Source organism: Brachyhypopomus gauderio, unplaced genomic scaffold (genome assembly GCF_052324685.1).
Source record: "Brachyhypopomus gauderio isolate BG-103 unplaced genomic scaffold, BGAUD_0.2 sc773, whole genome shotgun sequence".
Lineage (NCBI taxonomy): Eukaryota > Metazoa > Chordata > Actinopteri > Gymnotiformes > Hypopomidae > Brachyhypopomus > Brachyhypopomus gauderio.
This window is the reverse complement of record NW_027507593.1, coordinates 1-27500: the sequence shown is the minus strand read 5'-3', so window position 1 is coordinate 27500 and position 27500 is coordinate 1. Positions and strand designations below refer to the sequence as shown.

The following is a 27500-nucleotide window of genomic DNA, read 5'->3' as shown; positions in this document are numbered from 1 at the left end:
CTCTCACTGCCTTGTCAGCTGGTCACAAATGCAGTGCGAGCGGAGGCCACTCCCCTTTCGGCGGTTTTGCAGTTTTCCCTCCGTTTTTGTTCTTTTTTTTTTTTTTTTTTTTTTTTTTTTTTTTTGAGATTGTTACTGTTTTTTCCCCTCCTCTCTCTCTCTCTCTCTCCATTATAGCCTGCCAGCCCTGCCTGCCTGCCTGCCTGCCTGCCTGCTGATGTTGCCAACAAGCCACAGCCCCGCAGGCTCCTCCCTTGTTACCGCGAACAAACGAGCTAGGCTTTAGGTTGGCGTAGCGGGACGCCTGAGCCTACATGGCTATAGCTCGGGTTTCTCTTCATTCACGCACAAATCTTCGCCTTTTACTAAAGATTTCCGTGGAGGGGAACGTCAAAGAGTCAAATTGATTTTTTGGAGCGCTCTGCCTCCGGGCAGGGCCGCAACAATCTGTACAATGAGAATGTGTATAAACGTAGGGGTGGGCGTGGCACGAAGGGAAGGGTGAGCGTACGTACGGCTGGAAGGAAGGAAGGGCGCTGTCTCCGCGGAGGGGAGGCCTGTGCCGGCGAGGCCGGCGCCCAGGCCAGCGCCCATTTCAGGTTATCGCTTCTCGGCCTTTTGGCTAAGATCAAGTGTAGTATCTGTTCTTATCAGTTTAATATCTGATACGTCCTCTATATGAGGACTTCATATTAAATGGATTTTTAGAACAGGGAGGCGAAACAGGGGCTTGCCCCGTTCGCCCCACGCATCGACCTGGTATTGCAGTACCTCCAGGAACGGTGCACCTTCCTAAACGTGTGGAAAAGAAAGAGTTTGTGCTGGTTGTATGGTATGATCAGCCTGTTTATTTTAATGAATTTGTAATATGTGTGTGTGTGTGTGTGTGTGTGTGTGTGTGTGTTGTGTGTGTGTGTGTGTGTGTGTGTATGTATATATATATATATATATATATATATATATATATATATATATATAATATTATAAAACTTTATTTTTACATTTGTTGGTTGATTTGTCTGTCTGTCTGTCTCTGTCTGTCTGTCTGTGTGAATAAATAAAACAAAGCAGCCAAAAGCGCTCACTCCTTTAAAAAAAACCAGAATAAGTAAGAATGAAGGGGAGTGAGTGGTCTCTGTCTCTCTCACTGCCTTGTCAGCTGGTCACAAATGCAGTGCGAGCGGAGGCCACTCCCCTTTCGGCGGTTTGCAGTTTTCCCTCCGTTTTTGTTCTTTTTTTTTTTTTTTTTTTTTTTTTTTTTTTGAGATTGTTACTGTTTTTTCCCCTCCTCTCTCTCTCTCTCTCTCCATTATAGCCTGCCAGCCCTGCCTGCCTGCCTGCCTGCCTGCCTGCCTGATGTTGCCAACAAGCCACAGCCCCGCAGGCTCCTCCCTTGTTACCGCGAACAAACGAGCTAGGCTTTAGGTTGGCGTAGCGGGACGCCTGAGCCTACATGGCTATAGCTCGGGTTTCTCTTCATTCACGCACAAATCTTTCGCCTTTTACTAAAGATTTCCGTGGAGGGGAACGTCAAAGAGTCAAATTGATTTTTTGGAGCGCTCTGCCTCCGGGCAGGGCCGCAACAATCTGTACAATGAGAATGTGTATAAACGTAGGGGTGGGCGTGGCACGAAGGGAAGGGTGAGCGTACGTACGGCTGGAAGGAAGGAAGGGCGCTGTCTCCGCGGAGGGGAGGCCTGTGCCGGCGAGGCCGGCGCCCAGGCCAGCGCCCATTTCAGGTTATCGCTTCTCGGCCTTTTGGCTAAGATCAAGTGTAGTATCTGTTCTTATCAGTTTAATATCTGATACGTCCTCTATATGAGGACTTCATATTAAATGGATTTTAGAACAGGGAGGCGAAACAGGGGCTTGCCCCGTTCGCCCCACGCATCGACCTGGTATTGCAGTACCTCCAGGAACGGTGCACCTTCCTAAACGTGTGGAAAAGAAAGAGTTTGTTGCTGGTTGTATGGTATGATCAGCCTGTTTATTTTAATGAATTTGTAATATGTGTGTGTGTGTGTGTGTGTGTGTGTGTGTGTGTGTGTGTGTGTGTGTGTGTGTGTGTGTATGTATATATATATATATATATATATATATATATATATATATATATATAATATTATAAAACTTTATTTTTACATTTGTTGGTTTGATTTGTCTGTCTTGTCTGTCTGTCTGTCTGTCTGTGTGAATAAATAAAACAAAGCAGCCAAAAGCGCTCACTCCTTTAAAAAAAACCAGAATAAGTAAGATGAAGGGGAGTGAGTGGTCTCTGTCTCTCTCACTGCCTTGTCAGCTGGTCACAAATGCAGTGCGAGCGGAGGCCACTCCCCTTTCGGCGGTTTGCAGTTTTCCCTCCGTTTTTGTTCTTTTTTTTTTTTTTTTTTTTTTTTTTTTTTTGAGATTGTTACTGTTTTTTCCCCTCCTCTCTCTCTCTCTCTCCATTATAGCCTGCCAGCCCTGCCTGCCTGCCTGCCTGCCTGCCTGCCTGATGTTGCCAACAAGCCACAGCCCCGCAGGCTCCTCCCTTGTTACCGCGAACAAACGAGCTAGGCTTTAGGTTGGCGTAGCGGGACGCCTGAGCCTACATGGCTATAGCTCGGGTTTCTCTTCATTCACGCACAAATCTTTCGCCTTTTACTAAAGATTTCCGTGGAGGGGAACGTCAAAGAGTCAAATTGATTTTTTGGAGCGCTCTGCCTCCGGGCAGGGCCGCAACAATCTGTACAATGAGAATGTGTATAAACGTAGGGGTGGGCGTGGCACGAAGGGAAGGGTGAGCGTACGTACGGCTGGAAGGAAGGAAGGGCGCTGTCTCCGCGGAGGGGAGGCCTGTGCCGGCGAGGCCGGCGCCCAGGCCAGCGCCCATTTTCAGGTTATCGCTTCTCGGCCTTTTGGCTAAGATCAAGTGTAGTATCTGTTCTTATCAGTTTAATATCTGATACGTCCTCTATATGAGGACTTCATATTAAATGGATTTTTAGAACAGGGAGGCGAAACAGGGGCTTGCCCCGTTCGCCCCACGCATCGACCTGGTATTGCAGTACCTCCAGGAACGGTGCACCTTCCTAAACGTGTGGAAAAAGAAAGAGTTTGTTGCTGGTTGTATGGTATGATCAGCCTGTTTATTTTAATGAATTTGTAATATGTGTGTGTGTGTGTGTGTGTGTGTGTGTGTGTGTGTGTGTGTGTGTGTGGGTGTGTGTGTGTGTATGTATATATATATATATATATATATATATATATATATATATATATAATATTATAAAACTTTATTTTTACATTTGTTGGTTGATTTGTCTGTCTGTCTGTCTCTGTCTGTCTGTCTGTGTGAATAAATAAAACAAAGCAGCCAAAAAGCGCTCACTCCTTTAAAAAAAACCAGAATAAGTAAGAATGAAGGGGAGTGAGTGGTCTCTGTCTCTCTCACTGCCTTGTCAGCTGGTCACAAATGCAGTGCGAGCGGAGGCCACTCCCCTTTCGGCGGTTTGCAGTTTTCCCTCCGTTTTTGTTCTTTTTTTTTTTTTTTTTTTTTTTTTTTTTTTTTGAGATTGTTACTGTTTTTTTCCCCTCCTCTCTCTCTCTCTCTCTCCATTATAGCCTGCCAGCCCTGCCTGCCTGCCTGCCTGCCTGCCTGCCTGATGTTGCCAACAAGCCACAGCCCCGCAGGCTCCTCCCTTGTTACCGCGAACAAACGAGCTAGGCTTTAGGTTGGCGTAGCGGGACGCCTGAGCCTACATGGCTATAGCTCGGGTTTCTCTTCATTCACGCACAAATCTTTCGCCTTTTACTAAAGATTTCCGTGGAGGGGAACGTCAAAGAGTCAAATTGATTTTTTGGAGCGCTCTGCCTCCGGGCAGGGCCGCAACAATCTGTACAATGAGAATGTGTATAAACGTAGGGGTGGGCGTGGCACGAAGGGAAGGGTGAGCGTACGTACGGCTGGAAGGAAGGAAGGGCGCTGTCTCCGCGGAGGGGAGGCCTGTGCCGGCGAGGCCGGCGCCCAGGCCAGCGCCCATTTCAGGTTATCGCTTCTCGGCCTTTTGGCTAAGATCAAGTGTAGTATCTGTTCTTATCAGTTTAATATCTGATACGTCCTCTATATGAGGACTTCATATTAAATGGATTTTTAGAACAGGGAGGCGAAACAGGGGCTTGCCCCGTTCGCCCCACGCATCGACCTGGTATTGCAGTACCTCCAGGAACGGTGCACCTTCCTAAACGTGTGGAAAAGAAAGAGTTTGTTGCTGGTTGTATGGTATGATCAGCCTGTTTATTTTAATGAATTTGTAATATGTGTGTGTGTGTGTGTGTGTGTGTGTGTGTGTGTGTGTGTGTGTGTGTGTGTGTGTGTGTATGTATATATATATATAATATATATATATATATATATATATATATATAATATTATAAAAACTTTATTTTTACATTTGTTGGTTGATTTGTCTGTCTGTCTGTCTCTGTCTGTCTGTCTGTGTGAATAAATAAAACAAAGCAGCCAAAAGCGCTCACTCCTTAAAAAAAAACCAGAATAAGTAAGAATGAAGGGGAGTGAGTGGTCTCTGTCTCTCTCACTGCCTTGTCAGCTGGTCACAAATGCAGTGCGAGCGGAGGCCACTCCCCTTTCGGCGGTGTTGCAGTTTTCCCTCCGTTTTTGTTCTTTTTTTTTTTTTTTTTTTTTTTTTTTTTTTTTTGAGATTGTTACTGTTTTTTCCCCTCCTCTCTCTCTCTCTCTCTCCATTATAGCCTGCCAGCCCTGCCTGCCTGCCTGCCTGCCTGCCTGCCTGATGTTGCCAACAAGCCACAGCCCCGCAGGCTCCTCCCTTGTTACCGCGAACAAACGAGCTAGGCTTTAGGTTGGCGTAGCGGGACGCCTGAGCCTACATGGCTATAGCTCGGGTTTCTCTTCATTCACGCACAAATCTTTCGCCTTTTACTAAAGATTTCCGTGGAGGGGAACGTCAAAGAGTCAAATTGATTTTTTGGAGCGCTCTGCCTCCGGGCAGGGCCGCAACAATCTGTACAATGAGAATGTGTATAAACGTAGGGGTGGGCGTGGCACGAAGGGAAGGGTGAGCGTACGTACGGCTGGAAGGAAGGAAGGGCGCTGTCTCCGCGGAGGGGAGGCCTGTGCCGGCGAGGCCGGCGCCCAGGCCAGCGCCCATTTCAGGTTATCGCTTCTCGGCCTTTTGGCTAAGATCAAGTGTAGTATCTGTTCTTATCAGTTTAATATCTGATACGTCCTCTATATGAGGACTTCATATTAAATGGATTTTTAGAACAGGGAGGCGAAACAGGGGCTTGCCCCGTTCGCCCCACGCATCGACCTGGTATTGCAGTACCTCCAGGAACGGTGCACCTTCCTAAACGTGTGGAAAAGAAAGAGTTTGTTGCTGGTTGTATGGTATGATCAGCCTGTTTATTTTAATGAATTTGTAATATGTGTGTGTGTGTGTGTGTGTGTGTGTGTGTGTGTGTGTGAGTGTGTGTGTGTGTGTGTGTATGTATATATATATATATATATATATATATATATATATATATATATATAATATTATAAAACTTTATTTTTACATTTGTTGGTTGATTTGTCTGTCTGTCTGTCTCTGTCTGTCTGTCTGTGTGAATAAATAAAACAAAGCAGCCAAAAGCGCTCACTCCTTTAAAAAAAACCAGAATAAGTAAGAATGAAGGGGAGTGAGTGGTCTCTGTCTCTCTCACTGCCTTGTCAGCTGGTCACAAATGCAGTGCGAGCGGAGGCCACTCCCCTTTCGGCGGTTTTGCAGTTTTCCCTCCGTTTTTGTTCTTTTTTTTTTTTTTTTTTTTTTTTTTTTTTTTGAGATTGTTACTGTTTTTTCCCCTCCTCTCTCTCTCTCTCTCTCCATTATAGCCTGCCAGCCCTGCCTGCCTGCCTGCCTGCCTGCCTGCCTGATGTTGCCAACAAGCCACAGCCCCGCAGGCTCCTCCCTTGTTACCGCGAACAAACGAGCTAGGCTTTAGGTTGGCGTAGCGGGACGCCTGAGCCTACATGGCTATAGCTCGGGTTTCTCTTCATTCACGCACAAATCTTTCGCCTTTTACTAAAGATTTCCGTGGAGGGGAACGTCAAAGAGTCAAATTGATTTTTTGGAGCGCTCTGCCTCCGGGCAGGGCCGCAACAATCTGTACAATGAGAATGTGTATAAACGTTAGGGGTGGGCGTGGCACGAAGGGAAGGGTGAGCGTACGTACGGCTGGAAGGAAGGAAGGGCGCTGTCTCCGCGGAGGGGAGGCCTGTGCCGGCGAGGCCGGGCGCCCAGGCCAGCGCCCATTTCAGGTTATCGCTTCTCGGCCTTTTGGCTAAGATCAAGTGTAGTATCTGTTCTTATCAGTTTAATATCTGATACGTCCTCTATATGAGGACTTCATATTAAATGGATTTTTAGAACAGGGAGGCGAAACAGGGGCTTGCCCCGTTCGCCCCACGCATCGACCTGGTATTGCAGTACCTCCAGGAACGGTGCACCTTCCTAAACGTGTGGAAAAGAAAGAGTTTGTTGCTGGTTGTATGGTATGATCAGCCTGTTTATTTTAATGAATTTGTAATATGTGTGTGTGTGTGTGTGTGTGTGTGTGTGTGTGTGTGTGTGTGTGTGTGTGTGTGTGTGTGTATGTATATATATATATATATATATATATATATATATATATATATATATATAATATTATAAAACTTTATTTTTACATTTGTTGGTTGATTTGTCTGTCTGTCTGTCTCTGTCTGTCTGTCTGTGTGAATAAATAAAACAAAGCAGCCAAAAGCGCTCACTCCTTTAAAAAAAACCAGAATAAGTAAGAATGAAGGGGAGTGAGTGGTCTCTGTCTCTCTCACTGCCTTGTCAGCTGGTCACAAATGCAGTGCGAGCGGAGGCCACTCCCCTTTCGGCGGTTTGCAGTTTTCCCTCCGTTTTTGTTCTTTTTTTTTTTTTTTTTTTTTTTTTTTTTTTTGAGATTGTTACTGTTTTTTCCCCTCCTCTCTCTCTCTCTCTCTCCATTATAGCCTGCCAGCCCTGCCTGCCTGCCTGCCTGCCTGCCTGCCTGATGTTGCCAACAAGCCACAGCCCCGCAGGCTCCTCCCTTGTTACCGCGAACAAACGAGCTAGGCTTTAGGTTGGCGTAGCGGGACGCCTGAGCCTACATGGCTATAGCTCGGGTTTCTCTTCATTCACGCACAAATCTTTCGCCTTTTACTAAAGATTTCCGTGGAGGGGAACGTCAAAGAGTCAAATTGATTTTTTGGAGCGCTCTGCCTCCGGGCAGGGCCGCAACAATCTGTACAATGAGAATGTGTATAAACGTAGGGGTGGGCGTGGCACGAAGGGAAGGGTGAGCGTACGTACGGCTGGAAGGAAGGAAGGGCGCTGTCTCCGCGGAGGGGAGGCCTGTGCCGGCGAGGCCGGCGCCCAGGCCAGCGCCCATTTCAGGTTATCGCTTCTCGGCCTTTTGGCTAAGATCAAGTGTAGTATCTGTTCTTATCAGTTTAATATCTGATACGTCCTCTATATGAGGACTTCATATTAAATGGATTTTTAGAACAGGGAGGCGAAACAGGGGCTTGCCCCGTTCGCCCCACGCATCGACCTGGTATTGCAGTACCTCCAGGAACGGTGCACCTTCCTAAACGTGTGGAAAAGAAAGAGTTTGTTGCTGGTTGTATGGTATGATCAGCCTGTTTATTTTAATGAATTTGTAATATGTGTGTGTGTGTGTGTGTGTGTGTGTGTGTGTGTGTGTGTGTGTGTGTGTGTGTGTGTGTGTGTATGTATATATATATATATATATATATATATATATATATATATATATATAATATTATAAAACTTTATTTTTACATTTGTTGGTTGATTTGTCTGTCTGTCTGTCTCTGTCTGTCTGTCTGTGTGAATAAATAAAACAAAGCAGCCAAAAGCGCTCACTCCTTTAAAAAAAACCAGAATAAGTAAGAATGAAGGGGAGTGAGTGGTCTCTGTCTCTCTCACTGCCTTGTCAGCTGGTCACAAATGCAGTGCGAGCGGAGGCCACTCCCCTTTCGGCGGTTTGCAGTTTTCCCTCCGTTTTTGTTCTTTTTTTTTTTTTTTTTTTTTTTTTTTTTTTTTTGAGATTGTTACTGTTTTTTCCCCTCCTCTCTCTCTCTCTCTCTCCATTATAGCCTGCCAGCCCTGCCTGCCTGCCTGCCTGCCTGCCTGCCTGATGTTGCCAACAAGCCACAGCCCCGCAGGCTCCTCCCTTGTTACCGCGAACAAACGAGCTAGGCTTTAGGTTGGCGTAGCGGGACGCCTGAGCCTACATGGCTATAGCTCGGGTTTCTCTTCATTCACGCACAAATCTTTCGCCTTTTACTAAAGATTTCCGTGGAGGGGAACGTCAAAGAGTCAAATTGATTTTTTGGAGCGCTCTGCCTCCGGGCAGGGCCGCAACAATCTGTACAATGAGAATGTGTATAAACGTAGGGGTGGGCGTGGCACGAAGGGAAGGGTGAGCGTACGTACGGCTGGAAGGAAGGAAGGGCGCTGTCTCCGCGGAGGGGAGGCCTGTGCCGGCGAGGCCGGCGCCCAGGCCAGCGCCCATTTCAGGTTATCGCTTCTCGGCCTTTTGGCTAAGATCAAGTGTAGTATCTGTTCTTATCAGTTTAATATCTGATACGTCCTCTATATGAGGACTTCATATTAAATGGATTTTTAGAACAGGGAGGCGAAACAGGGGCTTGCCCCGTTCGCCCCACGCATCGACCTGGTATTGCAGTACCTCCAGGAACGGTGCACCTTCCTAAACGTGTGGAAAAGAAAGAGTTTGTTGCTGGTTGTATGGTATGATCAGCCTGTTTATTTTAATGAATTTGTAATATGTGTGTGTGTGTGTGTGTGTGTGTGTGTGTGTGTGTGTGTGTGTGTGTGTGTGTGTGTGTGTATGTATATATATATATATATATATATATATATATATATATATATATAATATTATAAAACTTTATTTTTACATTTGTTGGTTGATTTGTCTGTCTGTCTGTCTCTGTCTGTCTGTCTGTGTGAATAAATAAAACAAAGCAGCCAAAAGCGCTCACTCCTTTAAAAAAAACCAGAATAAGTAAGAATGAAGGGGAGTGAGTGGTCTCTGTCTCTCTCACTGCCTTGTCAGCTGGTCACAAATGCAGTGCGAGCGGAGGCCACTCCCCTTTCGGCGGTTTGCAGTTTTCCCTCCGTTTTTGTTCTTTTTTTTTTTTTTTTTTTTTTTTTTTTTTTTTTGAGATTGTTACTGTTTTTTCCCCTCCTCTCTCTCTCTCTCTCTCCATTATAGCCTGCCAGCCCTGCCTGCCTGCCTGCCTGCCTGCCTGCCTGATGTTGCCAACAAGCCACAGCCCCGCAGGCTCCTCCCTTGTTACCGCGAACAAACGAGCTAGGCTTTAGGTTGGCGTAGCGGGACGCCTGAGCCTACATGGCTATAGCTCGGGTTTCTCTTCATTCACGCACAAATCTTTCGCCTTTTACTAAAGATTTCCGTGGAGGGGAACGTCAAAGAGTCAAATTGATTTTTTGGAGCGCTCTGCCTCCGGGCAGGGCCGCAACAATCTGTACAATGAGAATGTGTATAAACGTAGGGGTGGGCGTGGCACGAAGGGAAGGGTGAGCGTACGTACGGCTGGAAGGAAGGAAGGGCGCTGTCTCCGCGGAGGGGAGGCCTGTGCCGGCGAGGCCGGCGCCCAGGCCAGCGCCCATTTCAGGTTATCGCTTCTCGGCCTTTTGGCTAAGATCAAGTGTAGTATCTGTTCTTATCAGTTTAATATCTGATACGTCCTCTATATGAGGACTTCATATTAAATGGATTTTTAGAACAGGGAGGCGAAACAGGGGCTTGCCCCGTTCGCCCCACGCATCGACCTGGTATTGCAGTACCTCCAGGAACGGTGCACCTTCCTAAACGTGTGGAAAAGAAAGAGTTTGTTGCTGGTTGTATGGTATGATCAGCCTGTTTATTTTAATGAATTTGTAATATGTGTGTGTGTGTGTGTGTGTGTGTGTGTGTGTGTGTGTGTGTGTGTGTGTGTGTGTGTGTGTGTATGTATATATATATATATATATATATATATATATATATATATATATATAATATTATAAAACTTTATTTTTACATTTGTTGGTTGATTTGTCTGTCTGTCTGTCTCTGTCTGTCTGTCTGTGTGAATAAATAAAACAAAGCAGCCAAAAGCGCTCACTCCTTTAAAAAAAACCAGAATAAGTAAGAATGAAGGGGAGTGAGTGGTCTCTGTCTCTCTCACTGCCTTGTCAGCTGGTCACAAATGCAGTGCGAGCGGAGGCCACTCCCCTTTCGGCGGTTTGCAGTTTTCCCTCCGTTTTTGTTCTTTTTTTTTTTTTTTTTTTTTTTTTTTTTTTTGAGATTGTTACTGTTTTTTCCCCTCCTCTCTCTCTCTCTCTCTCCATTATAGCCTGCCAGCCCTGCCTGCCTGCCTGCCTGCCTGCCTGCCTGATGTTGCCAACAAGCCACAGCCCCGCAGGCTCCTCCCTTGTTACCGCGAACAAACGAGCTAGGCTTTAGGTTGGCGTAGCGGGACGCCTGAGCCTACATGGCTATAGCTCGGGTTTCTCTTCATTCACGCACAAATCTTTCGCCTTTTACTAAAGATTTCCGTGGAGGGGAACGTCAAAGAGTCAAATTGATTTTTTGGAGCGCTCTGCCTCCGGGCAGGGCCGCAACAATCTGTACAATGAGAATGTGTATAAACGTAGGGGTGGGCGTGGCACGAAGGGAAGGGTGAGCGTACGTACGGCTGGAAGGAAGGAAGGGCGCTGTCTCCGCGGAGGGGAGGCCTGTGCCGGCGAGGCCGGCGCCCAGGCCAGCGCCCATTTCAGGTTATCGCTTCTCGGCCTTTTGGCTAAGATCAAGTGTAGTATCTGTTCTTATCAGTTTAATATCTGATACGTCCTCTATATGAGGACTTCATATTAAATGGATTTTTAGAACAGGGAGGCGAAACAGGGGCTTGCCCCGTTCGCCCCACGCATCGACCTGGTATTGCAGTACCTCCAGGAACGGTGCACCTTCCTAAACGTGTGGAAAAGAAAGAGTTTGTTGCTGGTTGTATGGTATGATCAGCCTGTTTATTTTAATGAATTTGTAATATGTGTGTGTGTGTGTGTGTGTGTGTGTGTGTGTGTGTGTGTGTGTGTGTGTGTGTGTATGTATATATATATATATATATATATATATATATATATATATATATAATATTATAAAACTTTATTTTTACATTTGTTGGTTGATTTGTCTGTCTGTCTGTCTCTGTCTGTCTGTCTGTGTGAATAAATAAAACAAAGCAGCCAAAAGCGCTCACTCCTTTAAAAAAAACCAGAATAAGTAAGAATGAAGGGGAGTGAGTGGTCTCTGTCTCTCTCACTGCCTTGTCAGCTGGTCACAAATGCAGTGCGAGCGGAGGCCACTCCCCTTTCGGCGGTTTGCAGTTTTCCCTCCGTTTTTGTTCTTTTTTTTTTTTTTTTTTTTTTTTTTTTTTTTTTGAGATTGTTACTGTTTTTTCCCCTCCTCTCTCTCTCTCTCTCTCCATTATAGCCTGCCAGCCCTGCCTGCCTGCCTGCCTGCCTGCCTGCCTGATGTTGCCAACAAGCCACAGCCCCGCAGGCTCCTCCCTTGTTACCGCGAACAAACGAGCTAGGCTTTAGGTTGGCGTAGCGGGACGCCTGAGCCTACATGGCTATAGCTCGGGTTTCTCTTCATTCACGCACAAATCTTTCGCCTTTTACTAAAGATTTCCGTGGAGGGGAACGTCAAAGAGTCAAATTGATTTTTTGGAGCGCTCTGCCTCCGGGCAGGGCCGCAACAATCTGTACAATGAGAATGTGTATAAACGTAGGGGTGGGCGTGGCACGAAGGGAAGGGTGAGCGTACGTACGGCTGGAAGGAAGGAAGGGCGCTGTCTCCGCGGAGGGGAGGCCTGTGCCGGCGAGGCCGGCGCCCAGGCCAGCGCCCATTTCAGGTTATCGCTTCTCGGCCTTTTGGCTAAGATCAAGTGTAGTATCTGTTCTTATCAGTTTAATATCTGATACGTCCTCTATATGAGGACTTCATATTAAATGGATTTTTAGAACAGGGAGGCGAAACAGGGGCTTGCCCCGTTCGCCCCACGCATCGACCTGGTATTGCAGTACCTCCAGGAACGGTGCACCTTCCTAAACGTGTGGAAAAGAAAGAGTTTGTTGCTGGTTGTATGGTATGATCAGCCTGTTTATTTTAATGAATTTGTAATATGTGTGTGTGTGTGTGTGTGTGTGTGTGTGTGTGTGTGTGTGTGTGTGTGTGTGTGTGTGTATGTATATATATATATATATATATATATATATATATATATATATATATAATATTATAAAACTTTATTTTTACATTTGTTGGTTGATTTGTCTGTCTGTCTGTCTCTGTCTGTCTGTCTGTGTGAATAAATAAAACAAAGCAGCCAAAAGCGCTCACTCCTTTAAAAAAAACCAGAATAAGTAAGAATGAAGGGGAGTGAGTGGTCTCTGTCTCTCTCACTGCCTTGTCAGCTGGTCACAAATGCAGTGCGAGCGGAGGCCACTCCCCTTTCGGCGGTTTGCAGTTTTCCCTCCGTTTTTGTTCTTTTTTTTTTTTTTTTTTTTTTTTTTTTTTTTTTTGAGATTGTTACTGTTTTTTCCCCTCCTCTCTCTCTCTCTCTCTCCATTATAGCCTGCCAGCCCTGCCTGCCTGCCTGCCTGCCTGCCTGCCTGATGTTGCCAACAAGCCACAGCCCCGCAGGCTCCTCCCTTGTTACCGCGAACAAACGAGCTAGGCTTTAGGTTGGCGTAGCGGGACGCCTGAGCCTACATGGCTATAGCTCGGGTTTCTCTTCATTCACGCACAAATCTTTCGCCTTTTACTAAAGATTTCCGTGGAGGGGAACGTCAAAGAGTCAAATTGATTTTTTGGAGCGCTCTGCCTCCGGGCAGGGCCGCAACAATCTGTACAATGAGAATGTGTATAAACGTAGGGGTGGGCGTGGCACGAAGGGAAGGGTGAGCGTACGTACGGCTGGAAGGAAGGAAGGGCGCTGTCTCCGCGGAGGGGAGGCCTGTGCCGGCGAGGCCGGCGCCCAGGCCAGCGCCCATTTCAGGTTATCGCTTCTCGGCCTTTTGGCTAAGATCAAGTGTAGTATCTGTTCTTATCAGTTTAATATCTGATACGTCCTCTATATGAGGACTTCATATTAAATGGATTTTTAGAACAGGGAGGCGAAACAGGGGCTTGCCCCGTTCGCCCCACGCATCGACCTGGTATTGCAGTACCTCCAGGAACGGTGCACCTTCCTAAACGTGTGGAAAAGAAAGAGTTTGTTGCTGGTTGTATGGTATGATCAGCCTGTTTATTTTAATGAATTTGTAATATGTGTGTGTGTGTGTGTGTGTGTGTGTGTGTGTGTGTGTGTGTGTGTGTGTGTGTGTGTGTGTGTATGTATATATATATATATATATATATATATATATATATATATATATAATATTATAAAACTTTATTTTTACATTTGTTGGTTGATTTGTCTGTCTGTCTGTCTCTGTCTGTCTGTCTGTGTGAATAAATAAAACAAAGCAGCCAAAAGCGCTCACTCCTTTAAAAAAAACCAGAATAAGTAAGAATGAAGGGGAGTGAGTGGTCTCTGTCTCTCTCACTGCCTTGTCAGCTGGTCACAAATGCAGTGCGAGCGGAGGCCACTCCCCTTTCGGCGGTTTGCAGTTTTCCCTCCGTTTTTGTTCTTTTTTTTTTTTTTTTTTTTTTTTTTTTTTTTTTGAGATTGTTACTGTTTTTTCCCCTCCTCTCTCTCTCTCTCTCTCCATTATAGCCTGCCAGCCCTGCCTGCCTGCCTGCCTGCCTGCCTGCCTGATGTTGCCAACAAGCCACAGCCCCGCAGGCTCCTCCCTTGTTACCGCGAACAAACGAGCTAGGCTTTAGGTTGGCGTAGCGGGACGCCTGAGCCTACATGGCTATAGCTCGGGTTTCTCTTCATTCACGCACAAATCTTTCGCCTTTTACTAAAGATTTCCGTGGAGGGGAACGTCAAAGAGTCAAATTGATTTTTTGGAGCGCTCTGCCTCCGGGCAGGGCCGCAACAATCTGTACAATGAGAATGTGTATAAACGTAGGGGTGGGCGTGGCACGAAGGGAAGGGTGAGCGTACGTACGGCTGGAAGGAAGGAAGGGCGCTGTCTCCGCGGAGGGGAGGCCTGTGCCGGCGAGGCCGGCGCCCAGGCCAGCGCCCATTTCAGGTTATCGCTTCTCGGCCTTTTGGCTAAGATCAAGTGTAGTATCTGTTCTTATCAGTTTAATATCTGATACGTCCTCTATATGAGGACTTCATATTAAATGGATTTTTAGAACAGGGAGGCGAAACAGGGGCTTGCCCCGTTCGCCCCACGCATCGACCTGGTATTGCAGTACCTCCAGGAACGGTGCACCTTCCTAAACGTGTGGAAAAGAAAGAGTTTGTTGCTGGTTGTATGGTATGATCAGCCTGTTTATTTTAATGAATTTGTAATATGTGTGTGTGTGTGTGTGTGTGTGTGTGTGTGTGTGTGTGTGTGTGTGTGTGTGTGTGTGTATGTATATATATATATATATATATATATATATATATATATATATATATAATATTATAAAACTTTATTTTTACATTTGTTGGTTGATTTGTCTGTCTGTCTGTCTCTGTCTGTCTGTCTGTGTGAATAAATAAAACAAAGCAGCCAAAAGCGCTCACTCCTTTAAAAAAAACCAGAATAAGTAAGAATGAAGGGGAGTGAGTGGTCTCTGTCTCTCTCACTGCCTTGTCAGCTGGTCACAAATGCAGTGCGAGCGGAGGCCACTCCCCTTTCGGCGGTTTGCAGTTTTCCCTCCGTTTTTGTTCTTTTTTTTTTTTTTTTTTTTTTTTTTTTTTTGAGATTGTTACTGTTTTTTCCCCTCCTCTCTCTCTCTCTCTCTCCATTATAGCCTGCCAGCCCTGCCTGCCTGCCTGCCTGCCTGCCTGCCTGATGTTGCCAACAAGCCACAGCCCCGCAGGCTCCTCCCTTGTTACCGCGAACAAACGAGCTAGGCTTTAGGTTGGCGTAGCGGGACGCCTGAGCCTACATGGCTATAGCTCGGGTTTCTCTTCATTCACGCACAAATCTTTCGCCTTTTACTAAAGATTTCCGTGGAGGGGAACGTCAAAGAGTCAAATTGATTTTTTGGAGCGCTCTGCCTCCGGGCAGGGCCGCAACAATCTGTACAATGAGAATGTGTATAAACGTAGGGGTGGGCGTGACACGAAGGGAAGGGTGAGCGTACGTACGGCTGGAAGGAAGGAAGGGCGCTGTCTCCGCGGAGGGGAGGCCTGTGCCGGCGAGGCCGGCGCCCAGGCCAGCGCCCATTTCAGGTTATCGCTTCTCGGCCTTTTGGCTAAGATCAAGGGGTGGAGACAGCGATCAACTCTTCGAAACTGAAGACTGCAGCCGGTGCAGTGGCGGCGGCCATCTTTTTTGAAGAGGAAATTGTACTTTTTCTGGTGTTAAATTATAGAATTTAATAGTGGAAAAATTTTGTTGCGCATAATTTATGTCTGCTGTGAGTTTTGTTTTTCTTTTTCAGGTTGGGGTGAATTTTTGTGTAAGGTAAGTGGTCTTTCTTTTTCTCTGTATAGTGTGTTGAGAGTAGTACTAGGTGTTGAGGTTTTTCTTTTTAAGGTGTTTTTTCACGGTGCCTGATCATGTCGGCCGGACCCGGCATGAGAAGGCACCACAGTGTGCGTTTCTTGTTTAAAAATGAGGAGGAAGGGAGAAAGGTGACGATGTCACGCCTGGATTTCTCCAGGAGGATATTGCAGAAAGCTTTGGGGTTTTCCCCCATAGAACTAAACTGCATCATTACACTCTCCCAGAGCAAGGGTTTTGATGTCAGCTTCCAGACAGCGGCTTTTCTGAACAGATGTTGGGAAGAAATAGGAAAGGGAAAGAAAGAATTAGACCAATTCAAAGTTGAAAAGTTAACAGATAACTCAAAGAAAACAGTCATAATACGGATGTTTAATGAGACAGTCAATGGTGAAGACATATGTGTCTGGCTAGCCAGGTATTGCACAGTTACAGGGAAGCCCATGAAGGTTTTAGATGAAGACGGGGTGTGGACATGTGCGTGGCGGGTGCCCATACAACAGTGGCCAGACCCTGAGGGATATTTGGGTTTAAAACATCTACCTGAAATGATTGTGTTGGGGGAAAATAGGGGATTTGTGTTTTACCAGGGGATGCCAAAAATGTGCAGGAAATGTGGGGGAAGAGGGCACTTGGCTGAGGCTTGTACAGTAGTCGTGTGTAGAAAATGCAGGGAAATTGGACACTCATTCGAGGAGTGCACTAATGGCAGACGTTGTAACCTGTGTGGAGAAAATACTCATCTTTACAGAGACTGCCCACAGTCATTTGCAAACAAAGTGAAGAAAGCCAAGATGGCCGCCAATATGGCCGCCGATAATGGAGCCAGCATGGCCGGGAATGAAGAAAGGAGAAGAAGGGCGGAGCCAGACGTTTCGGCGGGAAACAGAGGACAGGCCCCGCCCACCAGGGGGGAGGAGGGGGATAACGTGGTGGTGGAAAATGAAGTAAGCCAAGGAGGGAATTCTGAGGAGCCAGCAAGGGAGGAAGTTGGAGTAGGGAGGGAAGAAAACAGGCAAGGTGGAAATAACGTGGTAAGTCAAGGGGGGGACTCAGAAGAAATAGTGGGGGAGGAATTAGTGGAGGGAAGTGAGGTAAATAACGGAAAAGAGCAGGGGTCGGTTGATTCGGGAGAAACAGGAGGTAGTTTAATGACGGTGGATGGGGAGGAAGAGGATAGTGGGGAGGGAGAGGATTTACCTTGTGCACAGGCGGCCAAGAGGATAGCGGAGTCTCCCCTGAATGACCAACGGGAGAAGAAGACCAGGGCGGAGGAGGAAGGAGGAGGGTCGGCGGAATCTTCCTCCAGATCATGGCCAGGGGGATCCCCAAACGAAATCTCTTTCCTACACTTCCAACTCAGGTCCACACCTCGGGAGGACAACGTGCAGAGGGAGGAGACGCACATGGAGGCAGAGGAACAGGAGGAACGGCCTATGGAGAAAAGAGGACAAAAAAGAGAAAGACAGTGGAAAACAGGAAGAAAAATAAAGGGTGAGAGAATATCGGTGGAGATTGACGGAGAACATGATCTCAGGTGACCGAATGAAGGGTGGTCTAAAGTCTAAAGTATGGAAGGTATGAGCTTTTTAAATTTTCTTTTACTATTGGTTTTAAGGCATGGCCCCCTTTTAATATTATTTATTATGTCTATTACTATAGCGACAATAAATGTGAGGAGTGTACGATCACCTTTACGTGCTGAAAATGTTTTAGGGTTTTTAAAAGGAGTATCTGCTGATGTGTTTTTACTGCAAGAATGTTCCTTACCCTTTTTAAAATCATATAAAACATGGGAGGACAAATGGGATGTGGGACAGTCGGTGTGGAGTGGATCTAATGATAATAGGGCGGACGGGGTGGCAGTTTTAATACGTAATGCTGGGATACAGGTGAAGGGTTACACGGTGGTGAAAGACGGGCGGGCTCTTTTAGTAACTTTGACCTTTTTAGGGAGGGATTTTAAGGTTTTAAATGTATATGGACATACCGACAAGTCAGAGAGGGTGGGACTTTTTGAGGAATTGCAGCCCCACATGCTAGGGAGAATGCCGGTGGTGTTGGGAGGAGATTTTAACTGCATTTTATCCTATAAGGACAGGAGGAACGCAGGTGAAGCATTCAAATTAGATAAGTCATCCGGGATTTTAAGGTTGATGATAAACGATTTTAAATTAGAGGACAGTTTTAAGAAAGTGCATCCAGGGGAGGATGGCTTCACCTGGTTTAGTGGTGATGGCTCCATGGCCTCCCGAATAGACTATATTTTTACACGTGACTGCCCGTCCACGGATGCTACATTGACTCCTATGTTCTTTTCTGACCACGTAATGGTGACATGCACTTTTTCGTTTCCCACAGGTGTGACCTTAGGGAGAGGCCTCTGGAAACTGAACTGTTCCCTGTTAGAGGATGAGAGTCTCATCCGAGACTATAGGGAACGTTTCAGGGACTGGAAGAGCCTCCAAGACTGTTATGATACACGTGCACGGTGGTGGGAAATGGTAAAGGGGCGGACGAAGACCTTTTTCCAGAGGGCGGGGTTTTTAAAGAAACAGAGACAGAATAGACGCATGGGGGGGCTGCAGAAAAGACTACAAAGATACTTTGATTTAACATCCCAAGGCGGTGATTGGGTGGAAGAGATTAAGGCGGTAAAACAGGAAATGGCAAGCCTAAGTAATGAAAGAAGTAGAGGGGTCATTTTAAGATGCAAGGAAAAGGAGTTAGAAGAAGGGGAGAAATGTACACGATATTTTTTTAGGAAAATTATGAGTAGAGGGCCGGGGCTTACAAAATTGAATGAAGGGGATAAGGAAATAACTGAACAAAAAGACATAATGGAAAAAATTGAGAAGTTTTATGGCGAACTGTACAGTGAAAAGGAGGTAAATGAAAGTGTGGTGGAAGAGGTGTTGGGTTTTTTAGAGGAAAAACTCGAACGCCCAGAGGCGTTAACATTGGATTTTACTGGGGAAGAATTGATGAAAAGTCTAAGGAGTTTTAAAAAGGGTAAGTCCCCTGGAGAGGACGGCCTCCCTGTGGAATTTTACCTGACTTTTTGGGACATTTTAGCAGACGACCTCTTGATGGTTTTTAATGAACTGACTGACCTAGACATGTTACCGGACAGTTTTAGATCAGGTTTGGTTACACTGTTGTATAAAAAGGGAGACAGGGCGGAAATCAAGAATTGGCGACCCATTACTTTATTAAATTGTGATTGTAAACTTTTTAGTAAGATTTTAGCTTCTAGAATGTCGACAGTTTTAAATGGACTGATCCACCCGGATCAAACTTGCGCAGTACCAGGACGGCGGATCACGGACAGCCTAATACTGATCCGTGACTCCATCTGTTTTGCGAGAGACAGACAAATTCGGCTGTTACTTCTAAATCTAGATTTTGAAAAAGCTTTCGATCGGGTCTCGCACCAGTACCTGTTAAGGGTACTGCTAAAGATGGGGTTTCCTGGGAGATTTGTAAAATGGGTGGAATTGCTGTACCATGGGATAACCAGCAAAATCATGGTAAATGGGAACGTCACAAAAGCGTTGAGTGTACGCTCTGGAGTGCGGCAAGGGTGTCCTTTATCCCCGTTGCTCTTCGTTGCAGGGATCGAACCACTGGCGCAAATGTTGAGAAGGGACAAATGGATGACGGGACTGGACCTACCGGGAGGACTGACTGCGACATGTACTTTGTACATGGATGACGTCACGGTGTTGTGCAGAGACACACTATCGGCTCAAAGAGCAATGGATTTGACGGAATGGTACGGGGCGGCATCTGGGGCAAAACTCAACAGGGAGAAATCTGAAGTACAGCTCTTTGGGCCATGGGGACGAGACAGACCGGTTTTAGATGTAGTTTTTAAACAAGGGAATTTTAGGATTTTAGGGGTAAAATTTGACAGGGATGGAGGGGGGACGGACAATTGGACTGACCTGACGGCGACTGTGAAACAGAGACTAGGGTATTGGGGTGCGAGGAGTCTGACTTTGGAAGGGAAAGTTTTAATTATCAAAGCTGTTATATTGCCATTGTTGCTTTTAACATGTTCTGTTTTTAGCCCACCAAGGCGCTTTCTTTTAGGCATTGAACGGGCCCTCTTCTACTTCATGTGGGGCTCCAAGTGGGAGAGGTTACGAAGGGAGGTGGTGAAAAAGAAGAAGGAGCACGGCGGAAAAGGACTCCCAGACCCATTGCTGTTTTTAGGAACCAAGTTTGTAGCATTGCATGTTAATTATGCCCTGAACCCCGACAGACATGTGCACAAAGCAGCAGCCATGGCATATTTTTGGTCAGCAGCCTATATGAGGAGGCTGGGCCTTTTAACCACAGACTTGCGCACCCCAGTGGCTTTTAATCCACCGACTGAGTATGGTTTTATCAAGAAGTTTTTACAGAAGTATGACATGGAAAGGGCGGGACGGGAAGTTTTAACCAATGCTAAATTCTTGTTACAGTCAATACAAGACCGGGAGGAGGTGACCCCCGTCAGGGGACTTACGAGGGAGGAGGCCAGACGCGTGTGGGCCAACGTGGCTCACCCAGCACTGCCTAACGACCAGAAGGACCTGGCGTGGCTGGCTGCCCATGAGGTCCTCCCAGTGCGGGCGGTCATGCACTCCCGAGGCATGGCAGCATCGGCCACGTGCCCACAGCCGGGATGTGGCGAACCCGAGACTGTACGGCACGCGCTTTGGGAGTGCAGGGTGGCCAGGGAGCTGTGGTCCGCGATCGGCCCCCTGCAATGCCCGAGCCTGCCAACAGGGGAGGTCCGCCCACGAGGGTACCGGTTAGCGGTAAACGGGGTGGGCCAGGGTGTGGAACAGTTACCAGCGGCAGAATTTCAGGCACTCTGGCTCACCCTTAACAGTGTGAAGATCGCCTTGTGGACCTCCCGCAACCTGTTGGTGGGGAAGCGCGTTACGGTGCCCCTCCACGCACAATTAAAGCTGGTAACATCTCTGCTGCAGGGGCGCCGGGCGGCGCCATTCGGAGGGGGGGGCCGAGGACACACCCAGGGAAGTTCCGGTCACCCACCGCCAGCCCGTACCCCCGCCGACGCGCCCTGAGGGGGAGGTGTACGCCTGCAAGGATGCAGCGGGCCGAGGGGAGGATCTCCGCTGGACGCTTGGGGGGAAGAGCTCACCCAACCGTGTGTGCCTCCTTCCAGCCGGTTCCCATCCACTTAGATGTTAAGGACGTGGGGGAAAGGGAGGGGGAGGATGACTTTGCAGTCACACTGTCTGTAGAAATTTTTTATGATATGGCCAATGGACGGGAAAGGTTTGGAAGGGGTGAACAATTTGGCTTAGATAGTAGGCTGACTGGTAGTGGTTGTGTACAGGATCTGTAGGGGGTACGCGATCGGAACATGCAATCTCTGTTTGTGTGAGGGGGAACAATGTACAGGGAGAATATGGGTTAATAAGAGCAGTGGTGAAGAATGTTTCTGGTGTGAAAAAAAGGCAAGAACAGCATGTTTTAAATAACAGATTTTATTGGTTCATGTTTTTAGTCATTCTTTTATTCATATTCATGTATTTATTTATTTATTCATTCATGTGTTCAACTATGCATTCTTTCATGTATTTCTATATGGGATGGGTTTGATGGGGCTGGGAGGGAGAAGGAGAGGTCAACAGATGAGGTGGTCCTGTTGGTGCATCGATCCTTCCTGTGGAGAAAAGAGAGAAAAAGACATGTTATTTCATTATGGAAAAATAGACACATGCATATATGTGAAGGAAAATGTTTCTTGAAATTCTATACATGTAATGTACTACCTATGAATGAGTGACAATAAAATATGACAAAACAAAAAAATCTGTTCTTATCAGTTTAATATCTGATACGTCCTCTATATGAGGACTTCATATTAAATGGATTTTTAGAACAGGGAGGCGAAACAGGGGCTTGCCCCGTTCGCCCCACGCATCGACCTGGTATTGCAGTACCTCCAGGAACGGTGCACCTTCCTAAACGTGTGGAAAAGAAAGAGTTTGTTGCTGGTTGTATGGTATGATCAGCCTGTTTATTTTAATGAATTTGTAATATGTGTGTGTGTGTGTGTGTGTGTGTGTGTGTGTGTGTGTGTGTGTGTGTGTGTGTGTGTGTGTATGTATATATATATATATATATATATATATATATATATATATATATATATATATAATATTATAAAACTTTATTTTTACATTTGTTGGTTGATTTGTCTGTCTGTCTGTCTCTGTCTGTCTGTCTGTGTGAATAAATAAAAAAAACAAAGCAGCCAAAAGCGCTCACTCCTTTAAAAAAAACCAGAATAAGTAAGAATGAAGGGGAGTGAGTGGTCTCTGTCTCTCTCACTGCCTTGTCAGCTGGTCACAAATGCAGTGCGAGCGGAGGCCACTCCCCTTTCGGCGGTTTGCAGTTTTCCCTCCGTTTTTGTTCTTTTTTTTTTTTTTTTTTTTTTTTTTTTTTTTTTGAGATTGTTACTGTTTTTTCCCCTCCTCTCTCTCTCTCTCTCTCCATTATAGCCTGCCAGCCCTGCCTGCCTGCCTGCCTGCCTGCCTGCCTGATGTTGCCAACAAGCCACAGCCCCGCAGGCTCCTCCCTTGTTACCGCGAACAAACGAGCTAGGCTTTAGGTTGGCGTAGCGGGACGCCTGAGCCTACATGGCTATAGCTCGGGTTTCTCTTCATTCACGCACAAATCTTTCGCCTTTTACTAAAGATTTCCGTGGAGGGGAACGTCAAAGAGTCAAATTGATTTTTTGGAGCGCTCTGCCTCCGGGCAGGGCCGCAACAATCTGTACAATGAGAATGTGTATAAACGTAGGGGTGGGCGTGGCACGAAGGGAAGGGTGAGCGTACGTACGGCTGGAAGGAAGGAAGGGCGCTGTCTCCGCGGAGGGGAGGCCTGTGCCGGCGAGGCCGGCGCCCAGGCCAGCGCCCATTTCAGGTTATCGCTTCTCGGCCTTTTGGCTAAGATCAAGTGTAGTATCTGTTCTTATCAGTTTAATATCTGATACGTCCTCTATATGAGGACTTCATATTAAATGGATTTTTAGAACAGGGAGGCGAAACAGGGGCTTGCCCCGTTCGCCCCACGCATCGACCTGGTATTGCAGTACCTCCAGGAACGGTGCACCTTCCTAAACGTGTGGAAAAGAAAGAGTTTGTTGCTGGTTGTATGGTATGATCAGCCTGTTTATTTTAATGAATTTGTAATATGTGTGTGTGTGTGTGTGTGTGTGTGTGTGTGTGTGTGTGTGTGTGTGTGTGTGTGTGTGTATGTATATATATATATATATATATATATATATATATATATATATATATATAATATTATAAAACTTTATTTTTACATTTGTTGGTTGATTTGTCTGTCTGTCTGTCTCTGTCTGTCTGTCTGTGTGAATAAATAAAACAAAGCAGCCAAAAGCGCTCACTCCTTTAAAAAAAACCAGAATAAGTAAGAATGAAGGGGAGTGAGTGGTCTCTGTCTCTCTCACTGCCTTGTCAGCTGGTCACAAATGCAGTGCGAGCGGAGGCCACTCCCCTTTCGGCGGTTTGCAGTTTTCCCTCCGTTTTTGTTCTTTTTTTTTTTTTTTTTTTTTTTTTTTTTTTGAGATTGTTACTGTTTTTTCCCCTCCTCTCTCTCTCTCTCTCTCCATTATAGCCTGCCAGCCCTGCCTGCCTGCCTGCCTGCCTGCCTGCCTGATGTTGCCAACAAGCCACAGCCCCGCAGGCTCCTCCCTTGTTACCGCGAACAAACGAGCTAGGCTTTAGGTTGGCGTAGCGGGACGCCTGAGCCTACATGGCTATAGCTCGGGTTTCTCTTCATTCACGCACAAATCTTTCGCCTTTTACTAAAGATTTCCGTGGAGGGGAACGTCAAAGAGTCAAATTGATTTTTTGGAGCGCTCTGCCTCCGGGCAGGGCCGCAACAATCTGTACAATGAGAATGTGTATAAACGTAGGGGTGGGCGTGGCACGAAGGGAAGGGTGAGCGTACGTACGGCTGGAAGGAAGGAAGGGCGCTGTCTCCGCGGAGGGGAGGCCTGTGCCGGCGAGGCCGGCGCCCAGGCCAGCGCCCATTTCAGGTTATCGCTTCTCGGCCTTTTGGCTAAGATCAAGTGTAGTATCTGTTCTTATCAGTTTAATATCTGATACGTCCTCTATATGAGGACTTCATATTAAATGGATTTTTAGAACAGGGAGGCGAAACAGGGGCTTGCCCCGTTCGCCCCACGCATCGACCTGGTATTGCAGTACCTCCAGGAACGGTGCACCTTCCTAAACGTGTGGAAAAGAAAGAGTTTGTTGCTGGTTGTATGGTATGATCAGCCTGTTTATTTTAATGAATTTGTAATATGTGTGTGTGTGTGTGTGTGTGTGTGTGTGTGTGTGTGTGTGTGTGTGTGTGTGTGTGTGTGTGTGTATGTATATATATATATATATATATATATATATATATATATATATATATATATATAATATTATAAAACTTTATTTTTACATTTGTTGGTTGATTTGTCTGTCTGTCTGTCTCTGTCTGTCTGTCTGTGTGAATAAATAAAACAAAGCAGCCAAAAGCGCTCACTCCTTTAAAAAAAACCAGAATAAGTAAGAATGAAGGGGAGTGAGTGGTCTCTGTCTCTCTCACTGCCTTGTCAGCTGGTCACAAATGCAGTGCGAGCGGAGGCCACTCCCCTTTCGGCGGTTTGCAGTTTTCCCTCCGTTTTTGTTCTTTTTTTTTTTTTTTTTTTTTTTTTTTTTTTGAGATTGTTACTGTTTTTTCCCCTCCTCTCTCTCTCTCTCTCTCCATTATAGCCTGCCAGCCCTGCCTGCCTGCCTGCCTGCCTGCCTGCCTGATGTTGCCAACAAGCCACAGCCCCGCAGGCTCCTCCCTTGTTACCGCGAACAAACGAGCTAGGCTTTAGGTTGGCGTAGCGGGACGCCTGAGCCTACATGGCTATAGCTCGGGTTTCTCTTCATTCACGCACAAATCTTTCGCCTTTTACTAAAGATTTCCGTGGAGGGGAACGTCAAAGAGTCAAATTGATTTTTTGGAGCGCTCTGCCTCCGGGCAGGGCCGCAACAATCTGTACAATGAGAATGTGTATAAACGTAGGGGTGGGCGTGGCACGAAGGGAAGGGTGAGCGTACGTACGGCTGGAAGGAAGGAAGGGCGCTGTCTCCGCGGAGGGGAGGCCTGTGCCGGCGAGGCCGGCGCCCAGGCCAGCGCCCATTTCAGGTTATCGCTTCTCGGCCTTTTGGCTAAGATCAAGTGTAGTATCTGTTCTTATCAGTTTAATATCTGATACGTCCTCTATATGAGGACTTCATATTAAATGGATTTTTAGAACAGGGAGGCGAAACAGGGGCTTGCCCCGTTCGCCCCACGCATCGACCTGGTATTGCAGTACCTCCAGGAACGGTGCACCTTCCTAAACGTGTGGAAAAGAAAGAGTTTGTTGCTGGTTGTATGGTATGATCAGCCTGTTTATTTTAATGAATTTGTAATATGTGTGTGTGTGTGTGTGTGTGTGTGTGTGTGTGTGTGTGTGTGTGTGTGTGTGTGTGTGTGTATGTATATATATATATATATATATATATATATATATATATATATATAATATTATAAAACTTTATTTTTACATTTGTTGGTTGATTTGTCTGTCTGTCTGTCTCTGTCTGTCTGTCTGTGTGAATAAATAAAACAAAGCAGCCAAAAGCGCTCACTCCTTTAAAAAAAACCAGAATAAGTAAGAATGAAGGGGAGTGAGTGGTCTCTGTCTCTCTCACTGCCTTGTCAGCTGGTCACAAATGCAGTGCGAGCGGAGGCCACTCCCCTTTCGGCGGTTTGCAGTTTTCCCTCCGTTTTTGTTCTTTTTTTTTTTTTTTTTTTTTTTTTTTTTTTTTTGAGATTGTTACTGTTTTTTCCCCTCCTCTCTCTCTCTCTCTCTCCATTATAGCCTGCCAGCCCTGCCTGCCTGCCTGCCTGCCTGCCTGCCTGATGTTGCCAACAAGCCACAGCCCCGCAGGCTCCTCCCTTGTTACCGCGAACAAACGAGCTAGGCTTTAGGTTGGCGTAGCGGGACGCCTGAGCCTACATGGCTATAGCTCGGGTTTCTCTTCATTCACGCACAAATCTTTCGCCTTTTACTAAAGATTTCCGTGGAGGGGAACGTCAAAGAGTCAAATTGATTTTTTGGAGCGCTCTGCCTCCGGGCAGGGCCGCAACAATCTGTACAATGAGAATGTGTATAAACGTAGGGGTGGGCGTGGCACGAAGGGAAGGGTGAGCGTACGTACGGCTGGAAGGAAGGAAGGGCGCTGTCTCCGCGGAGGGGAGGCCTGTGCCGGCGAGGCCGGCGCCCAGGCCAGCGCCCATTTCAGGTTATCGCTTCTCGGCCTTTTGGCTAAGATCAAGTGTAGTATCTGTTCTTATCAGTTTAATATCTGATACGTCCTCTATATGAGGACTTCATATTAAATGGATTTTTAGAACAGGGAGGCGAAACAGGGGCTTGCCCCGTTCGCCCCACGCATCGACCTGGTATTGCAGTACCTCCAGGAACGGTGCACCTTCCTAAACGTGTGGAAAAGAAAGAGTTTGTTGCTGGTTGTATGGTATGATCAGCCTGTTTATTTTAATGAATTTGTAATATGTGTGTGTGTGTGTGTGTGTGTGTGTGTGTGTGTGTGTGTGTGTGTGTGTGTGTGTGTGTGTATGTATATATATATATATATATATATATATATATATATATATATATAATATTATAAAACTTTATTTTTACATTTGTTGGTTGATTTGTCTGTCTGTCTGTCTCTGTCTGTCTGTCTGTGTGAATAAATAAAACAAAGCAGCCAAAAGCGCTCACTCCTTTAAAAAAAACCAGAATAAGTAAGAATGAAGGGGAGTGAGTGGTCTCTGTCTCTCTCACTGCCTTGTCAGCTGGTCACAAATGCAGTGCGAGCGGAGGCCACTCCCCTTTCGGCGGTTTGCAGTTTTCCCTCCGTTTTTGTTCTTTTTTTTTTTTTTTTTTTTTTTTTTTTTTTTTTTGAGATTGTTACTGTTTTTTCCCCTCCTCTCTCTCTCTCTCTCTCCATTATAGCCTGCCAGCCCTGCCTGCCTGCCTGCCTGCCTGCCTGCCTGATGTTGCCAACAAGCCACAGCCCCGCAGGCTCCTCCCTTGTTACCGCGAACAAACGAGCTAGGCTTTAGGTTGGCGTAGCGGGACGCCTGAGCCTACATGGCTATAGCTCGGGTTTCTCTTCATTCACGCACAAATCTTTCGCCTTTTACTAAAGATTTCCGTGGAGGGGAACGTCAAAGAGTCAAATTGATTTTTTGGAGCGCTCTGCCTCCGGGCAGGGCCGCAACAATCTGTACAATGAGAATGTGTATAAACGTAGGGGTGGGCGTGGCACGAAGGGAAGGGTGAGCGTACGTACGGCTGGAAGGAAGGAAGGGCGCTGTCTCCGCGGAGGGGAGGCCTGTGCCGGCGAGGCCGGCGCCCAGGCCAGCGCCCATTTCAGGTTATCGCTTCTCGGCCTTTTGGCTAAGATCAAGTGTAGTATCTGTTCTTATCAGTTTAATATCTGATACGTCCTCTATATGAGGACTTCATATTAAATGGATTTTTAGAACAGGGAGGCGAAACAGGGGCTTGCCCCGTTCGCCCCACGCATCGACCTGGTATTGCAGTACCTCCAGGAACGGTGCACCTTCCTAAACGTGTGG

The 27500-nt window shown here is 46.5% G+C and overlaps 37 non-coding genes and 1 pseudogene across 37 annotated transcripts; all 38 read left to right on the top strand.

Annotated features, from left to right (window-relative positions):
* The first annotated feature begins 321 nt into the window (after nt 1-321).
* Nucleotides 322-439, top strand: LOC143508073 (U5 spliceosomal RNA). Its single transcript, XR_013129161.1, has one exon. It is a non-coding gene; the product is annotated as a U5 spliceosomal RNA (small nuclear RNA).
* A 163-nt stretch (nt 440-602) lies between these two features.
* Nucleotides 603-793, top strand: LOC143508043 (U2 spliceosomal RNA). Its single transcript, XR_013129130.1, has one exon. It is a non-coding gene; the product is annotated as a U2 spliceosomal RNA (small nuclear RNA).
* Nucleotides 794-1460: 667 nt separating this feature from the next.
* On the top strand, nt 1461-1579 carry LOC143508068 (U5 spliceosomal RNA). The gene has a single exon (XR_013129157.1). It is a non-coding gene; the product is annotated as a U5 spliceosomal RNA (small nuclear RNA).
* A 163-nt stretch (nt 1580-1742) lies between these two features.
* Nucleotides 1743-1932, top strand: LOC143508046 (U2 spliceosomal RNA). Its single transcript, XR_013129133.1, has one exon. It is a non-coding gene; the product is annotated as a U2 spliceosomal RNA (small nuclear RNA).
* A 666-nt stretch (nt 1933-2598) lies between these two features.
* On the top strand, nt 2599-2717 carry LOC143508067 (U5 spliceosomal RNA). Its single transcript, XR_013129156.1, has one exon. It is a non-coding gene; the product is annotated as a U5 spliceosomal RNA (small nuclear RNA).
* Nucleotides 2718-2881: 164 nt separating this feature from the next.
* Nucleotides 2882-3072, top strand: LOC143508042 (U2 spliceosomal RNA). Its single transcript, XR_013129129.1, has one exon. It is a non-coding gene; the product is annotated as a U2 spliceosomal RNA (small nuclear RNA).
* A 676-nt stretch (nt 3073-3748) lies between these two features.
* On the top strand, nt 3749-3867 carry LOC143508066 (U5 spliceosomal RNA). The gene has a single exon (XR_013129155.1). It is a non-coding gene; the product is annotated as a U5 spliceosomal RNA (small nuclear RNA).
* A 163-nt stretch (nt 3868-4030) lies between these two features.
* Nucleotides 4031-4221, top strand: LOC143508040 (U2 spliceosomal RNA). The gene has a single exon (XR_013129127.1). It is a non-coding gene; the product is annotated as a U2 spliceosomal RNA (small nuclear RNA).
* Nucleotides 4222-4894: 673 nt separating this feature from the next.
* LOC143508065 (U5 spliceosomal RNA) lies at nt 4895-5013 on the top strand. The gene has a single exon (XR_013129154.1). It is a non-coding gene; the product is annotated as a U5 spliceosomal RNA (small nuclear RNA).
* A 163-nt stretch (nt 5014-5176) lies between these two features.
* On the top strand, nt 5177-5367 carry LOC143508038 (U2 spliceosomal RNA). Its single transcript, XR_013129126.1, has one exon. It is a non-coding gene; the product is annotated as a U2 spliceosomal RNA (small nuclear RNA).
* Nucleotides 5368-6038: 671 nt separating this feature from the next.
* On the top strand, nt 6039-6157 carry LOC143508064 (U5 spliceosomal RNA). Its single transcript, XR_013129152.1, has one exon. It is a non-coding gene; the product is annotated as a U5 spliceosomal RNA (small nuclear RNA).
* Nucleotides 6158-6322: 165 nt separating this feature from the next.
* Nucleotides 6323-6513, top strand: LOC143508037 (U2 spliceosomal RNA). The gene has a single exon (XR_013129125.1). It is a non-coding gene; the product is annotated as a U2 spliceosomal RNA (small nuclear RNA).
* A 674-nt stretch (nt 6514-7187) lies between these two features.
* Nucleotides 7188-7306, top strand: LOC143508062 (U5 spliceosomal RNA). The gene has a single exon (XR_013129150.1). It is a non-coding gene; the product is annotated as a U5 spliceosomal RNA (small nuclear RNA).
* Nucleotides 7307-7469: 163 nt separating this feature from the next.
* Nucleotides 7470-7660, top strand: LOC143508036 (U2 spliceosomal RNA). The gene has a single exon (XR_013129124.1). It is a non-coding gene; the product is annotated as a U2 spliceosomal RNA (small nuclear RNA).
* Nucleotides 7661-8336: 676 nt separating this feature from the next.
* LOC143508061 (U5 spliceosomal RNA) lies at nt 8337-8455 on the top strand. Its single transcript, XR_013129149.1, has one exon. It is a non-coding gene; the product is annotated as a U5 spliceosomal RNA (small nuclear RNA).
* A 163-nt stretch (nt 8456-8618) lies between these two features.
* LOC143508035 (U2 spliceosomal RNA) lies at nt 8619-8809 on the top strand. The gene has a single exon (XR_013129123.1). It is a non-coding gene; the product is annotated as a U2 spliceosomal RNA (small nuclear RNA).
* A 672-nt stretch (nt 8810-9481) lies between these two features.
* On the top strand, nt 9482-9600 carry LOC143508060 (U5 spliceosomal RNA). The gene has a single exon (XR_013129148.1). It is a non-coding gene; the product is annotated as a U5 spliceosomal RNA (small nuclear RNA).
* A 163-nt stretch (nt 9601-9763) lies between these two features.
* LOC143508034 (U2 spliceosomal RNA) lies at nt 9764-9954 on the top strand. The gene has a single exon (XR_013129122.1). It is a non-coding gene; the product is annotated as a U2 spliceosomal RNA (small nuclear RNA).
* A 674-nt stretch (nt 9955-10628) lies between these two features.
* LOC143508059 (U5 spliceosomal RNA) lies at nt 10629-10747 on the top strand. The gene has a single exon (XR_013129146.1). It is a non-coding gene; the product is annotated as a U5 spliceosomal RNA (small nuclear RNA).
* A 163-nt stretch (nt 10748-10910) lies between these two features.
* LOC143508033 (U2 spliceosomal RNA) lies at nt 10911-11101 on the top strand. Its single transcript, XR_013129121.1, has one exon. It is a non-coding gene; the product is annotated as a U2 spliceosomal RNA (small nuclear RNA).
* Nucleotides 11102-11767: 666 nt separating this feature from the next.
* Nucleotides 11768-11886, top strand: LOC143508058 (U5 spliceosomal RNA). The gene has a single exon (XR_013129145.1). It is a non-coding gene; the product is annotated as a U5 spliceosomal RNA (small nuclear RNA).
* A 163-nt stretch (nt 11887-12049) lies between these two features.
* Nucleotides 12050-12240, top strand: LOC143508032 (U2 spliceosomal RNA). Its single transcript, XR_013129120.1, has one exon. It is a non-coding gene; the product is annotated as a U2 spliceosomal RNA (small nuclear RNA).
* Nucleotides 12241-12913: 673 nt separating this feature from the next.
* On the top strand, nt 12914-13032 carry LOC143508057 (U5 spliceosomal RNA). The gene has a single exon (XR_013129144.1). It is a non-coding gene; the product is annotated as a U5 spliceosomal RNA (small nuclear RNA).
* Nucleotides 13033-13195: 163 nt separating this feature from the next.
* LOC143508031 (U2 spliceosomal RNA) lies at nt 13196-13386 on the top strand. Its single transcript, XR_013129119.1, has one exon. It is a non-coding gene; the product is annotated as a U2 spliceosomal RNA (small nuclear RNA).
* A 674-nt stretch (nt 13387-14060) lies between these two features.
* On the top strand, nt 14061-14179 carry LOC143508056 (U5 spliceosomal RNA). Its single transcript, XR_013129143.1, has one exon. It is a non-coding gene; the product is annotated as a U5 spliceosomal RNA (small nuclear RNA).
* Nucleotides 14180-14342: 163 nt separating this feature from the next.
* Nucleotides 14343-14533, top strand: LOC143508030 (U2 spliceosomal RNA). The gene has a single exon (XR_013129118.1). It is a non-coding gene; the product is annotated as a U2 spliceosomal RNA (small nuclear RNA).
* A 669-nt stretch (nt 14534-15202) lies between these two features.
* On the top strand, nt 15203-15321 carry LOC143508055 (U5 spliceosomal RNA). Its single transcript, XR_013129142.1, has one exon. It is a non-coding gene; the product is annotated as a U5 spliceosomal RNA (small nuclear RNA).
* A 6245-nt stretch (nt 15322-21566) lies between these two features.
* LOC143508048 (U2 spliceosomal RNA) lies at nt 21567-21743 on the top strand (annotated as a pseudogene).
* A 684-nt stretch (nt 21744-22427) lies between these two features.
* LOC143508054 (U5 spliceosomal RNA) lies at nt 22428-22546 on the top strand. Its single transcript, XR_013129140.1, has one exon. It is a non-coding gene; the product is annotated as a U5 spliceosomal RNA (small nuclear RNA).
* Nucleotides 22547-22709: 163 nt separating this feature from the next.
* LOC143508074 (U2 spliceosomal RNA) lies at nt 22710-22900 on the top strand. Its single transcript, XR_013129162.1, has one exon. It is a non-coding gene; the product is annotated as a U2 spliceosomal RNA (small nuclear RNA).
* Nucleotides 22901-23571: 671 nt separating this feature from the next.
* On the top strand, nt 23572-23690 carry LOC143508053 (U5 spliceosomal RNA). Its single transcript, XR_013129139.1, has one exon. It is a non-coding gene; the product is annotated as a U5 spliceosomal RNA (small nuclear RNA).
* Nucleotides 23691-23853: 163 nt separating this feature from the next.
* LOC143508063 (U2 spliceosomal RNA) lies at nt 23854-24044 on the top strand. Its single transcript, XR_013129151.1, has one exon. It is a non-coding gene; the product is annotated as a U2 spliceosomal RNA (small nuclear RNA).
* Nucleotides 24045-24725: 681 nt separating this feature from the next.
* Nucleotides 24726-24844, top strand: LOC143508051 (U5 spliceosomal RNA). Its single transcript, XR_013129137.1, has one exon. It is a non-coding gene; the product is annotated as a U5 spliceosomal RNA (small nuclear RNA).
* Nucleotides 24845-25007: 163 nt separating this feature from the next.
* Nucleotides 25008-25198, top strand: LOC143508052 (U2 spliceosomal RNA). Its single transcript, XR_013129138.1, has one exon. It is a non-coding gene; the product is annotated as a U2 spliceosomal RNA (small nuclear RNA).
* Nucleotides 25199-25870: 672 nt separating this feature from the next.
* Nucleotides 25871-25989, top strand: LOC143508050 (U5 spliceosomal RNA). Its single transcript, XR_013129136.1, has one exon. It is a non-coding gene; the product is annotated as a U5 spliceosomal RNA (small nuclear RNA).
* A 163-nt stretch (nt 25990-26152) lies between these two features.
* On the top strand, nt 26153-26343 carry LOC143508041 (U2 spliceosomal RNA). The gene has a single exon (XR_013129128.1). It is a non-coding gene; the product is annotated as a U2 spliceosomal RNA (small nuclear RNA).
* Nucleotides 26344-27016: 673 nt separating this feature from the next.
* Nucleotides 27017-27135, top strand: LOC143508049 (U5 spliceosomal RNA). Its single transcript, XR_013129135.1, has one exon. It is a non-coding gene; the product is annotated as a U5 spliceosomal RNA (small nuclear RNA).
* Nucleotides 27136-27298: 163 nt separating this feature from the next.
* LOC143508029 (U2 spliceosomal RNA) lies at nt 27299-27489 on the top strand. Its single transcript, XR_013129117.1, has one exon. It is a non-coding gene; the product is annotated as a U2 spliceosomal RNA (small nuclear RNA).
* The last annotated feature ends 11 nt before the right edge of the window (nt 27490-27500 follow it).